At 51.0% G+C, this 13992-nt stretch overlaps 1 pseudogene; it reads left to right on the top strand.

The window, feature by feature from the left end:
• Positions 1-834: 834 nt before the first annotated feature.
• The window catches only part of LOC108178795 (cilia- and flagella-associated protein 337-like), a 58542-nt pseudogene continuing 45384 nt past the window's right edge, over positions 835-13992 (top strand).

Raw genomic sequence — 13992 nt, 5'->3', positions numbered from 1 at the left:
GCCTGCAGGAGGTGTTTTGCCTTCTGCTTGCAGAACAAGAGCTAACTCAGATGAGCAGCCAGTCTCAGGATCCGTACCACAATGGTGGCCCTGAAACTGATTCCTACCGCCTCCGAGAGGCTAAACGGGGGTTTCTCAAGTGCATAAAAAATCAAGACACTGTGCTTTGGGGGGGGTGTCACAGGTGCCCACCAAGGACCCTCCACCTCTCTAAACAAATCAAGCTTAAACCAGGTAGAAATGATTCTTTAAAAAAAAAAAAAGATGTATTTATTTATTTGAAAGGCAGAGTTAGAGAGAGGCAGAGCAGAAGCAGAGGCAGAGAGAGGGAGGGGTCTTCCACCTGCTGGTTCACTCCGCAATTGGCTGCAACCACCAGAGCTGCGCTGATCTGAAGTCAGGAGCCAGGAGCTTCTTCTAGTTCTCCCATGCGGGTGCAGGGGCCCTAGGTCTTGGGCCATCTTCTACTGCTTTCCCAGGCAGTAGCAGAGAGCTGGATTTAAAGTGGAGCAGCTGGGACTTGAACCAGGGCCCAGATGGGATGCGGGCACCGCAGGTGGCGGCTTTAGCCACTATACCACAACACCAGCCCCCCTCGCCCCCAAGAAGCTTCTTAATGAAGGAGTCTTCTGCAAGAAAAGAGTGGTAGTAAGTATTATTGAGTGAAAGGAAAGGATAGGAAAACTACTACGCATATCTGATACGTGATAAGGAAAGTTAAAGGGGAAGAAAGCCTGGACCAAGACAATAAACAGCATTTGGCAAATGAGAGTCAAGAAACTTGCAAACACAAACTGAAAAAACAAAGCACCAGTGATGCCGTAGAAGGCAAACATGATTCAAGAAGCAGGATCCAAGAAGATAACAGTAATCTGACAACAGAAACACTGTAATGATATGATGTGTTTCTTGAGGGTAGTTGGAACAATGCGCTTTTTTTCTTCAACTTTATTGAACGACGATTTACATACTGTAAAATTTACCCATCTTTATTGTCCAGTTCCCAGACGGTTAGCAAGTTTAGTGTGCTGTGCAGTGATCACCAGAATTCCATTATTGAGCATTGCTGTGGCCCCAGACCCCACCAAGTCTGCAGTCTCGCAGCTGAGACTGGCCCTGGCCCAAGACCCTGGTCCCCCAGCCCCCACATCGGTCTCAGCTCTGTTTCCAAGGTCAAGGAGATGAGTCCTTTCAGCACCCCCAGCCTGATACTCAGCAGAGCTGGCATTTACGCCTGTTCTCCGGGGAGGATGGATTATTTTTCTGAGAAAGCCCCCTGCAGCTCTGTGGGCAGCGTTCAGATTTTCTTGGAAGAATCTAAAATAGGCACTAGAAACTTCAGCACAGTCTGTCAGACAGAAAACCCAGGAATTGTCTGTTCTGCTCTTAGCCTGGAGCGATGCACAGGGAGGAGAAAACTGCTACACCCTCCGCCAGGCCACCCCCACGCGTCCGCCCACACAAGTGTGTGTTTGTGGAAAGCGTCCCTGGCTCTGAACAAGTGGTTTCTTTCTCCCTCCAGAAATGGACCACAAAGGAGGGATGTGGGCATTGTCGGGAATTCCTGCTCGACCTGGCATGTGGTGTTCATACTAATTGGCGTTTTCTCGCTCTTTGGTTCCTAGCTAAAGGACTACGAGGCCCTGAACACCGTCATCTCCAGCTCCCAGCCCCCTGCTCTGGTCGTAGGTACCGCTCCTACCTCTCCCACCTTTGCCCTCCTCTCCTTCCGATGTCACACCCTGGGCTGCCTCCCGTCTGTCTAGTTCTGCCTTGCAGCGAGCCCCCCACGCTCTGCTCAGAACTCCAGGGCAGACCAAGAATTAGAGCTCCTCTACTTCTGAGTTTGCACTGAGTTCCATCTGCCTCACCCCCAGGAGGCTGCAGGAGAGACAGAGCTGGGAGGGCTTCGCACACACACACACCAGGAGCTCTGTCCTTATGTGTGGAAGTAACAGCAAAATCCATGTCACACAATGTCAGTATCCACCATCAGAATCCTTCTAGTGAGCTGCATGGCCTGTTGGTTTGTTTTTTTTTTTTTTTTTAATAAGAGTTATTTGAAAGGCAGAGTTACAGAGAGGGGAGAGGAGAGAGAGAGAGAGAGAGAGAGAGAGAGAGAGAGAGAGAGAAATCTTCCATTTGCTGATTAACTCCCCAAGTGGCTGCAACAGCAGAGGCTGGGCCAGGCCAAAGCTAGGAGCCTGGAACTCCATCTGGGTCTCCCTCATGGACGTCAGGGACCCAAGCATGTGCGCCATCTTCCACTGCTTTCCCAGGCGCATTAGCAGGGAACCGAATCCAAGGTGGAATTGGGGCCATTTTTGCTGGACACCTTGGCAGGCCATTTCATTCTCTGGGGTTACTGTCACTTCTGTGGTAACTGCCCTGTAACTACGTTGTCTCCCTTCTCCTCTTCCTAACTCCACCTCCAGCCCCAAGCCTGGATTTTAAGAGACTGGTTTCCCCTCACCAAGCAGTGCATTTTTAGTACATAAAATATTGCATGTCCTTTTATTTATATCTATTTAAGAGGCAGAGAAAACAAGTCCATCTCCTGGCTCACCCTCTCCAAACTGCAACAATTGGAACAGAGCTTGAGCTGAAGCTGGGAGCAGGAACTCAATGCAGGTCCCCGACGTGGGTGGCAGGAGCCCGGCTACTTGATGATCACTGCCTCCCGGGATCTGCAATGGCTGGAAGCTGGAATCCAGAGAGGGTGCTGAGAATCCAACCCAGGTACCCGAAAGGTCTCCCGGCCAGGCTGAACGCCTGAAATCAGTCACCCGCATAAAACAGTGGCAGCCATTTTTGTGTGATACCTCCCAGCCCAGCCATGCCCAAGCATTTATGAGCCCTGGAGAGGACTGGAATCCTCATTTTTCCTTCGTTGTAGCCTTTGGATCTAGTTCTATTTGCCACTGAACGTAACTGAGAATCAGCGATGCCTTATTTCCAAGGTCTCAGCCTCGTCTGAAAGCACACCTTGCTTCTTTGTGACAAGAGAGCTGCCGCGAGACCCCTTTCTGCTCCCCTGTTCTCAGCCAGAGAACACACATTATCTCCCAAGGAAAGCTGCTCTGTACAGCTCGGATTCACCAATGCTGAAATCACTAAATTGTTCACCAAAGATGGGCAGTGGTTAAGAAGTTTCTTGGGAGCTTGTGTTAGAATTTCTTGGTATTGGGAAATTTGGTTTTTGGGAATGACAATGGCTATGAATCACATGAAACTGAAGTTCAGCCTTGAGCCTTTGGCACTGAAGCGAATAGCAGTTCAAGATCTGGACAGAGTGAAAGCACTCACTCCAGGGGTGGGCATTCGGACTACCAGGGAATGCTCACAGCCTGCGGTAGAATACTAGGTTAGAGTCCTGGCCCCATTCCCAATTCCAGCTTCCCACGAATGCATTCCCTGGGAGGCAGCCATGATGGCTCGAGTCATTGGGTGCCTGCCACCCACTCGGGAAACATGGATTGAGTTGCAGCTAGCCTGGCCCAGCCTCATCTGTTGCAGGCACTTGGGGAGTGAACCAGCAAATGGGAACCTACGTCCCCAGTGCCCCAAATCTCAAATAAACCAATCAATAAATAAACAGTGTCTCCAGAACAAGTACCTTTGAGTTCTATCCCCAGCTCAGCCACTAGCAGAGCTGTGATGCGAAGCTTCAGTTTCCAGCTCAGGTGCTCAGGGTCCTCACCCAGCTGGGAGAGTCTTGTCTGCCCCCTTTTCCTCCTCATGTCACAGAGAGCCTGGGCACTGAAATTGATTACAGCTCCCAATGACAAAGATGCCAGCAAACCAGCATTTGTTGTGAGCCAGTTCCCCATGTTATGAAGAGGAACGTTCCCTGGATCAGCATCACTCTGGCGACTTTTTTTTTTTTTTTTTTTTTTTTTTTTGACAAGCAGAGTGGACAGAGAGAGAGAGACAGAGAGAAAGGTCTTCCTTTGCCGTTGGTTCACCCTCCAATGGCTGCTGCGGCCGGCACACTGCGCTGCTCTGATGGCAGGATCCAGGTACTTCTCCTGGTCTCCCATGGGGTGCAGGGCCCAAGCACTTGGGCCATCCTCCACTGCACTCCCTGGCCACAGCAGAGAGCTGGCCTGGAAGAGGGGCAACCGGGACAGAATCCGGCGCCCCGACCAGGACTAGAACCCGGTGTGCCGGCGCCGCAAGGCAGAGGATTAGCCTAGTGAGCCACGGCGCGCCGGCCACTCTGGCGACTTTTTAACCCGCTATGTGCAAGGTTCCAGGCAGAATGTTACAATGATGACACTGAAGCTCAGAGGGCATTGCATGGGCATCCTGGAGAGTTTCCCGTACTTGCCCTTTCCAACTCCCTAAGAGACTCCAGTGCAGCCGTTGTCCCCACAGTGCCACCAACGCTGTGCCCACAAGCATCAGTGACGCCCCCCTGTTGCTGGACCCACTGACTAATCTCCGTCTCATTGGCCCTCTCGGCGCTTGAAGCTCCGGCTGCCTTCCCAGCTCCCTCTCACTCGGCTTCTAGACCCCAGCCTCTCCTGCTTTTCCTTCCTTTTGCGTCGCCCCTGCTTGTTCCCCGCAGCACTTCCTGCCTTCACACTGGAGCCCCGGAGTTCAGTCCTTGGCCTTTCATGTCGGCATCGCTCCCTTGATGATCTCTTCCAGCCCCACTCTCAGATCTCATCCACTCCCAGATGTACACCTCTGAGCCAGCCCCCCGCCCCCGACTTCCGTCTGTTATTTCCGGTTATCACTGCTTGCTAACGGATAGATCATGGACGTTAAAACCAAGTCCAAACCTGAAGCTGGATCATCTTGCTCCCCTGTTCTGCCATCTTCCCCACCCCCACTGGTGCTGGATCCATGCTTAGAGTTGATGAGGCAGGGAACCCACTGGTCCACCCAGACTCATTCTCTCGAAATCCACACCAATGTGCTGGCTCTACCTACAAGGTGCACACAGGCTCTGGCCCCTTCTCAGCAGCCTACAACCAGCTGTAGGAACTATCTTCTCTCCCTGCTTCCCTCCGTCCTCCTCCACACAGCCAGGGGGATCCTGGAACACTAGAAGTCAGATCCCCTCAGATCCTCCAGCAGGCTCCCATCTCACTCAATGTCAAAAACAAGCTCTTGGGGTGCACATGTGGCCCAGGAGCTACGATGCAGGTCGAGACATCCACATCCCCCTTCAGAGTGCCTGGGTTAGAAACGTACCTCTGCTCCTGACTTCAGCTTCCTGCCAATGCAAATCCTGGGAGGCAGCAGGTGATGGCTCCAGTACTTGGGTTCTTGCCGCCCACATGGGAGACTTGATTGAGTTTTCAGATCCAGGCTTAGGCCTGGCCTAGCCGAGACCATCACAGGCATGTGGGGAGTGAACCAGTAAATGAGAGCTCATTCACTCTGTCTGTCAGGTAATAAACAAACAAACAAACAAAAAAAAGTGTAAGTTGTGCTGGGCCCTGTGTGATGGACCCCAACCCTTACCTCTCTGGCCTCATCTCCAGCGTCCAGCCCTTCCTCACTCTGTTCCAATAGCACCAATTGCCTTGAACATATTGGGACCTTTCTTCTGGTTCCCCCTTGGTCTGGCAGCTTCTCTAGCAAATGTCCAGCTAGCTCACTTCTAAGCTTTTTTGTCTGTACTCAAATTCCCCTTCTCTGTGCGACCTTACCATGCCCCTAGCATTCCCAATCCCCTTACCTCGCTCCAGCCTCCTTTGAATCCATTCATCTAGTCAGCTTCGGGTAGCCCATGTCTACTGCGTTTGTTGTTTGAAACCTATCATCCTTCAAAGACAGGGATTCTTAGCTGTTTGTTCACTGCTGTGTCTTAAGCACTTACAACATCACGTGGTAGATGCTCAAGAAATATTTTCTGGGGCTGGTGATGTGGTGTAGTGGGTAAAGCTGCCACCTATAGTGCCGGCATCCCGTATGGGTGCTGGTTCTAGTCCCGGCTGCTCCACTTCCGATCCAACTCTCTCTATGGCCTGGGAAAGCAATAGAAGATGGTCCAAGTCCTTGGGCCCCAGCACCCACGCGGGAGACCCAGAAGAAGCTCCTTGCTCCTGGCTTTGGATCAGCACAGCTCTGTACATTGCAGCCATCTGAGGAGTGAACCAGAGGATAGAAGACTTCTCTCTCGCTCTCTACCTTTCAAATAAATTAATTAATTAAAAGATGCTTTCTGCATGAACATATTTGTTAAGTCAGAAGCAGAACCACCTCCCTCTCCCTCCCAAGCAGTGCCCTGGGCATCACACTCCAGGAGGTGTGGCCTCCCCCACCCCACCATGTGCCCACAGTTCCCATGCCTGAGTCACTTTACAGTGAGGGGTGTGTCCCAACCTGCCCATGTGCCATGGCACCAGCTCCCATCCCTAAGGGGACACTGAAGAGTCATACCCCTGTCAGCAAGCGAGGAAGGTGAGTCACCCCATCCCACTGGCTCCCTCTGCACGCAGGGACCCTACCATGCACCTTGGAATCATTCTTGACCTTCTCCTGGACTTCATAGCTGGGTTCAGGATCAGCTAAACCCATTCCCAAATGCACGGACCTCAGACAGGAGGGGGAACCTGTAACAGCTGAAACCAAAGATTGCTGAGGCAGCCCTGCAGCTGGGACAGGGTTTCAGGTGCTGTTGTTTATCTAAGGCAGAAAACTCTGGCTTCGCTGCTGTTATGAATGAACATGAAGGCAGCCTGTGTCTCCATCACAGCCACGGAGAAACCAGGGCTGAATTACAGTCCCCGGCATGGTTCCATTCTGTGATCAGAGATCCGAGGGCTCCCTGACACCCACACTGAGGAAACTGGTGGATGGGGAAATGGGTAGCAGACATCTCAAGACGCCCCTGGTATTAGGGGAATGGAAGGCTGAGCTGCAGAGGAACACACTCAGCTTGCTGCTGACTCCTCACCGATGCTCTGAGCCTGTGGCTGTGGAAGTAGTGCGTGGAGCAGCCCAGATGCTAGGAGCCATAGTGGACAGACAGGATTAACCTCCTCCCGAGACCCTGGTCCCCAGAGACCTATCTGCCAGTTAGCATGCTGGAGGTCTGAACCCACCTTGACTCTGATCCAGGTTTCCATGGTGATTACTTAAACTTCTCATCATCCTTCCTTCAGACCTTGGAGGGGAGCGATGCTCCCTGGTTTCCATGACAACCATTTACCCGTGTATCTCTCTGTCTGGCTCTGTTGGAAATGAACTGCCAGAGATCATGCAAATGAACTGGCTGCTCTCCCTTTACTTTTAAAAATGAAACAAAATAAAAATAAAGTGTCACAGCTGCTTAGAAGTTTCAGCTCTCTGCTCATGACAAAAAGGGCAGATGTGTCCAGCTGCTGTCAGAGGCGGGCTTGTGCATTGCTTTGACACTTTAAGTTCGCAGGCTGACTCTGCTGTCTCACATCATGATCCACACTCACCATGACGCTGCCTCCCCTCTGCCCGGCAGCTGAAGCCCTGCAAGTTCAAGGCTGTTTGCCTTCTTACTGCATGTTAAAGGATGAAGGGAGAGACAAGGGCAGAGGGACTAGCCAGCCGCCCAGCCGAAACCCGGCTCTTTGCTGCTGTGGAGACATGCCATGGACAACAGGGTTGGCAGCTCAGTTGGTTGCCAGCAGAGCAGCCAGAGGAGACCCAGGACTCGGCTGCAGGCCCAAGGACTTGGGAATACGTACCCTCATGATCTAAAAATGAGTCCACATTCTCCATTGGAACTCACAGGCTGGAGAGCGGGCTCCCTGGACTATGCACCAGGCGCAAGGAAAAGGCTCAGGAGGAGTCCAAAGAGCAGAGGGCTCTTCTTCCTTCTTGGACACTTCCGTGAGCCCCATCACAGCCCCATGCCTCTAAACCAGAGGCCCCAAGGGGCAGCAGTAGGCTAAGCGCAGCCACAGACAAGCATTTAGAGCATATTTCAAAATTGAACACCAGCATTTGAAATTCTGGAAGTTTCCAATGAAAATAAAGACTTCCCACTTCTCTCGAAAAATCAGACCTGCTTGACAAGGGCCTGTGGATGGAGCAGCATCTGTCCTCCCAGATGGCTCTGGGTGAACTTTTCTGAACAGCAAATTCTTCATGATTCCTGGAAAACGGTTGGGCTTGTAACTTGTAGAAAAGGGCCCAGAACTAATGCGAAACCAATTACCCCTCAGCTCAGAGTTGAAGTTGCAAATGATAGCCTCTTTTGTCCCAGAGCCTTGCAGCCACCTGGGACAAAGTCAAGTTCGGTGATTGGGATAAACCAGGTTCTCAGGGTAGGAAAAGGCACTGGTGAGTATGCCCACGTTTCCTTCATGATGACCTCCTTAGACCATTGGCTGACCTGTGATGGCCTCTGTAGGAGGCTGCTCTTTCGAGTCCAGTGTTCACTGGATTCATAAGCCCGTGAGTCATTGGCTGAGAACAACTGTCAAAATAATTACAGGACAAGATTAGTTGGTGGTAGGACAGAGAGGTCAAACCAGTGAGTCCCAAATGAGCAGTCAGACAGTGCTGGGTTTGATACCGGGCCATTTTCTTAATGACCAGTCTCTGAACCTCTGTAGGCACGAGTCTCCTTGCCCACAAGGTGGAAGACAAGAGTTTACTTCACTGGGTTTCTGGGAGACTCAAATCAGACTGTGGCTGGAGAGACCCTAGCACGAGGTAGAGATTTAATAAAAGTTAGTTTTCTCCAAACGCTGTGATATTCTCCGTGTTACCTCTCTTCCCCAAGGGACTTTTCTTGTCCCTTTCTTGAGAAAGAAGGGGGAAAATTCTTACTTTTCATTGTTTTCATTCTTTCATCACCTTGGGGATGACAGAAGAAACCACTAAGCCATCACTGAAAACAAACATGGGGCCTTTAGGAAGGAGCGCCTTGTCAGGAAATCGATTGATCCTAGTAAGAAGTTGTGTCCTGTTTTCTGTGGATTTTCTTCGGGCACAGCATGGGGACAACAAATGTCAAGCAAAAGATGAAGCAGATAAGGAGTGTTGGGAAAGACATCATGACCATGGAAAGGCCAAGCATTCTTTGGTTTGCCCTGGAGGTGAGCAGAATGTAATCAAACGGTTTTCCCTCTCTGTGCAGCAGTCAAGGCATTTTCCTTCCGTAAGAGAACACACTGGCTGCTGACAGGTGGCATGGATTGAGTGATTCGAGTCTGGAGCCCTTCCCTACCTGGGTAAGTTGTCCTTCTCCAATCAGCAGTGTGATAATGTCCATGAAAACGGGCCTGGGGCTCACTAATTCCCTGTTGGAATGTTGAAAGAGCCTCTGTCCAAAACTAAGCTCCCTGCACAAAAGCCTGGGAAACTTCTAGCTGTGACCTTTGGAAGTCCCCTCTTTGGGGTCATCACAGTTCATTGACAATGCAGGCACCTTGTGAGGACCAAGAGCCCGCGTGGCACCATCATTCATCCACATCTGGGTGTGATTTCTCTCCTCCCATTGCCGTGCAGACCATGCCTGGGGCTCGGCTATGTGATGTGTATGTTCTGTGTGCTTTGCTCAAGTGCACACTCAGTTCTGCACTGCGGTTGCTTAACAACATCAGGATTAGTGACTGTACCACCCCAAGGAGGAATAACAGCTTTGACATAAAAAAGCAGGTGTTGCTGACCGAAGAAAATGGGGATTGTTCTGGAAAACGCGGAATTGGAGGAGGAGGCTGCAAGCCGCGCAGGTATCCATCACCCCCTCAACAGAGGATCGCTGTGCTCTTGGAACCAGGCCACGCCTTTCCTGGGGCCCTATGGAGCCCGTGTTAAGAGAGCACTTCCTTAGTGGTAACAATACCTACCTTCTGGTTGAGCAGCTACTTGGCGCAGAGCACTATGCCGTCTGTACCTTGGCTCCAATCCTCACCTCGACCCACTATAACACATGAAGAAAGTGAAGCCCAGGAAGTATAATAATGTCCGGCAAAACCAGAGTTCAAAGGCAAGCTTGTCACTCCCTCTGAGTGTTGACCGTGGAAGGAGAGTGGGAAATGGGCAGCTGAGAGTGGGAATTCAGAGAAGCGGAGCACGCGCCGAGGACCCTAGCTGAGCCACTCTCCTGGCATCCACGGGGGGGCCCCCTCAAGCTGGCCCTGCACCTCCCTGGAATGCCGGGGCTGGATTGACCTGGTGCTGGGAAGCAGGGAGCTCACTGGATCCATCCTGTCCCCTGTGCCTCTGTAGCCAGGTAATCCTGACCTGGGGCTATAGTGCTGATGACAAAAGCAGTTAGAAGTATTTAAAATGAAAGCATCCAGGTAAAATGCCTGCCCAAATGTCAGATGCATAAGAATAAAGAAAAATCTTTCACCTCCCCATTATCTTAGACAACTATTTGTCTGATTATGGAGAACAATTTGCATACTTTCCAATGACTAGGTTATAAGACCTCAACCCTGCCTCTCTTATCTCTGCCTCCTCCCCTCCCACTGCACAACCAGCTCCCTAAAATAAACTTCACTCACAAAGCCATTACCCTCAGGCTATAAAATCAGCATATTTCAAAATATTTATGGAGGGGCCCACACTGTGGTGCAGCAGCTAAGCCAGCACCTGCAATGCTAGCATCCCGTAGCAGCACCTGTTTGAGCCTGACTGTTCCACTTCCAATTCAGTTCCTTGCTAATGTGCTGGGAATGCAGCAGAATATGACCCAAGTCCTTGGGCCCCTGCCACCCATGTGGAAGACCTGGATGGAGTGCCAGGCTCCCGGCTTTGGCCTGGCCCAACCCTGACCATTTGGGGAGTAAACCAGTGGATGGAAGTTCTCCCCTCCCTGCACTGTCTCTCCCTCTCTGTTACCCTACCTTTCAAATAAATAAATCCTTATAAAAGTTTGTGGGGACTGGCCCTGTGGCGTAGCAGGTAAAGGCAATGCATGCAGTGCCAGCATCCCCTATGGCCACGGGTTCAAGTCCTGGATGCTCCACTTCTGATCCAGCTTCCTGCTTACTGTGCTTGGGAACACAGTGGAAGATGGCCCAAGTTCTTGGGCCCCTGCCCCCACGTGGGAGACCTGGAAGAAGCTCCTGGCTCCTGGCTTTGGATTGACCCAGTTCCCACCGGTGCAGCCATCTGGGGAGTGAACCATCAGATGGAAGACCTCTCTCACTCTCTGCCTCTGCCTCTCTGTAACTCTGTTTTTAAAATACATAAATATTATTTTAAAAATTATGGAAAATGGAATTAAAGGATAAGTTCATTTTGGTGCAGAAGAATTTTGAAATCCACGCAGAGCTTTTTCAGCAAACTCATTTTCCATGAACTTTTTGAAGGTCCTCCTACTTCTCCCCCCAGCGACACAAAGCGACAGCAGCCTGTCCTGGATTCTATTCTACTGCACCGTTGAGTGTTCCTTTTAGTGTCAGCAGCTGGAGGAACAAAGCCCCAGGCAGGATCTCACCCCAGGTTCTGTTGCTATAACTAGATGTTATTTGCTTCAGTCCTTTTATCTCACAAGATACACACTTGGGCAATGTCAGAGAGAGACACAGGCCTCCTCCAGGCGGAATAGAACGGCCAGATCTGGGCCAAGTTGAGTCTCGCGTTTTTATTTAGAAAGAGCAGACAGAGCTGGTTTGTGCTCATCTGTTCTGTTTCCATTTTGGAAAACCAACAGGTCTGCTGAGAAGCCACAGGGCTCCAGTGATCTACGTCCACGTGTCCGCAGAGGATGACAAAACATCTCCCACCTCCGCCGCCAACAGCACCGCGAAGGTCTTTCCTCTTTTGTGTTGGCTGCATTGTCTAAGATGGTCTCTGGCAGAGAAGGTGTTCCTGCCGGTTTCACAGCTTGAGGGGCCTGTGCCTAGGTGGAGGCTCAAACGATGTCTGCACCCGCGAGTTTGCTTTGGGAAAGGAGGACGTGCGGGCAATGGGACTTGGAGGGAACTTTCCCTACCAGGTGTTTTGTGTCGGGATGCATGGACCCCCCAGCATTTAGACCCATGCTTGCATCCTATCCAAATAGCCCCTGTCCCAAATACAAGGACAGCACAGAAACTCACAGCAAATGGAATTCAGAGGTAGGTTTATTTTGGTGTAAAAAAAGCAATTGAAATCCATTCCCATGAGACATCTTCAAAAAGTTCATGAAAATGCATATGAGGAAAAAAATCACACCTGGATTTCAAAATCATTTGCCCCAAAATAGGGGTATCTTTTAATTCCATCTTCTGTGAACTTTTTGACATTCCCTTGTAGTCCGCACGTGTTTAGAGGGTGAAGGTAGGGAGTTGGAGATGGAATGGGAGCCTTGGGGAAGGCAGCAGCCCCTTGCCATCAAGAGTCCTCATTTTATGTTACAATGCACTAGGGCAGGGGGCCTTTGCTGAAGTGTCACCCGTAAGCCTTGGAATTTGAACATTTCTGGGCATGGTGCAGGTGGTCAGACCACCATGTCAATTTGTTTGCCTTTGTACCTCTCTTTATATTGAAGGTCCTGCCGCCACCAGAAATTAAGCTCTGTGACCTTCCTAAGGCCATCTCACTGATTCACTTCTTCCATTATTTCACGTTTCCTAATGAGCTTGATAAATGTCCCCAGCCCATCTACCATCCCTTACTAGACTGTCCTGGGCCAGCGGGAAGGCATGTGGAGTGAATCAGTGGAACGTGGGAAGCGTAGGAGGCGGATCATTTCACTGCTTCACCTACACACACAAGCCAGCAATCCAGCCCCCTGACCACTCACATCAGAGAGTATTGCTAGATGCTATGGGCTGAACCATGGGCCACCACCTCCCAGGATTCACATATTGAAGTCTTAACTCCCAGGAGATGGGAAGTAACTACACTTGCAGATAGGGCTTTAAAAAAATATTTATTTAGGAAAGCAGAGCCACAGAGATAGAGGGAGAGGTGGTGGCAGGGAGTGGGGGCAGGGATCCTTCAGCTGTTGGTTCATTCCCCAAAAGGCTACAATAGCCAGGTTTGGGTCAGGCCAAAGCCAGGAGCCAGGAACTCCATCCATGTCTCCTACGTGGGTGGCAGGGGCCAAGGTACTTGGGCCATCTTCCACTGCTTTTCCAGATACACTGGCAGGCAGCTGGACCAGGCCTTGAATCAGTGCTCCCATGTGGGATGCCAGCATTCCAAGCAGTGGCTTGACTCACTGAGCCACAATGCCAGGACCTTTTAAAAAGCAACTATTGCTAATCAAGGCCATTAAGGTCTGCCTTAGTCCAGTCTGCCTGCTGGCCTTATGAAAAAGAGGAGATTTAAGCCACCCAGATGGGGGAAGGCTTATGTGGGGACAACTGCAAAACAGGCATCTTGTCATCTGCACCCCAAGCAGGGGGGACCGAGGAAGACACCAGCCCTGCTGACACCTCGATCTTGGACTTCAGCCTCCACAACTGTCAGAAAATGGACTGCTGCTGTCTCAGTAGCTCAGTCTGAAGCACTCTGTGAGAGCAGCCCAGAAAACAAATGACAGATTTGCCTACTCCGGGATCAGACGAGCAGGTCTGATTCGTCCACCCTTTCAGCAAGTCTACCAGATGCCTACCGCGCACCGCTGTACCAAGTATAGGAGATTCAGCAAAGGAGTATCAAAATTCTGTCCTCTCGGGGGTGTGGGGGGGGGGGGAGGGGAGGAACGGGCTACCAGAAACCAAAGCGAACAAAGAGACCTTCCGAATATTGGATGGTGACAGGTGCTGTGGAGAGCAGGAAGGCAGGAAAGGTAAGAAGATCCAAGGATCAGCGCGGCGCACTGGCCTCGGCGGCCATTGGAGGGTGAACCAACAGCAAAGGAAGACCTGTCTCTCTGTCTCTCTCTCTCATTGTCCACTCTGCCTGTCAAAATAAATAAATAAATAAATAAATATCCAAGGAAATGTGGTTCCTGTGTCTAACAGGTTGATCATGGAGTGAGGACGCTAAGGGGGATTAAGAAAATGCTGGAAAGAAGCAAAGCGGGGCATGCGCCGATCTGCAGTAGAGTTGCAGAGGCAGAGGGAAGCGCGAGTGCAAAAGCCCTGGGGGCAGCCAAGGCCATGA

The sequence above is a fragment of the Oryctolagus cuniculus genome, chromosome 9 (assembly GCF_051225735.1).
Source record: "Oryctolagus cuniculus isolate XC-2025 breed Fujian yellow rabbit chromosome 9, ASM5122573v1, whole genome shotgun sequence".
Classification (NCBI taxonomy): domain Eukaryota; kingdom Metazoa; phylum Chordata; class Mammalia; order Lagomorpha; family Leporidae; genus Oryctolagus; species Oryctolagus cuniculus.
The sequence above is the reverse complement of the archived record's forward strand: the minus strand, read 5'-3'. Positions and strand labels throughout refer to the sequence as shown.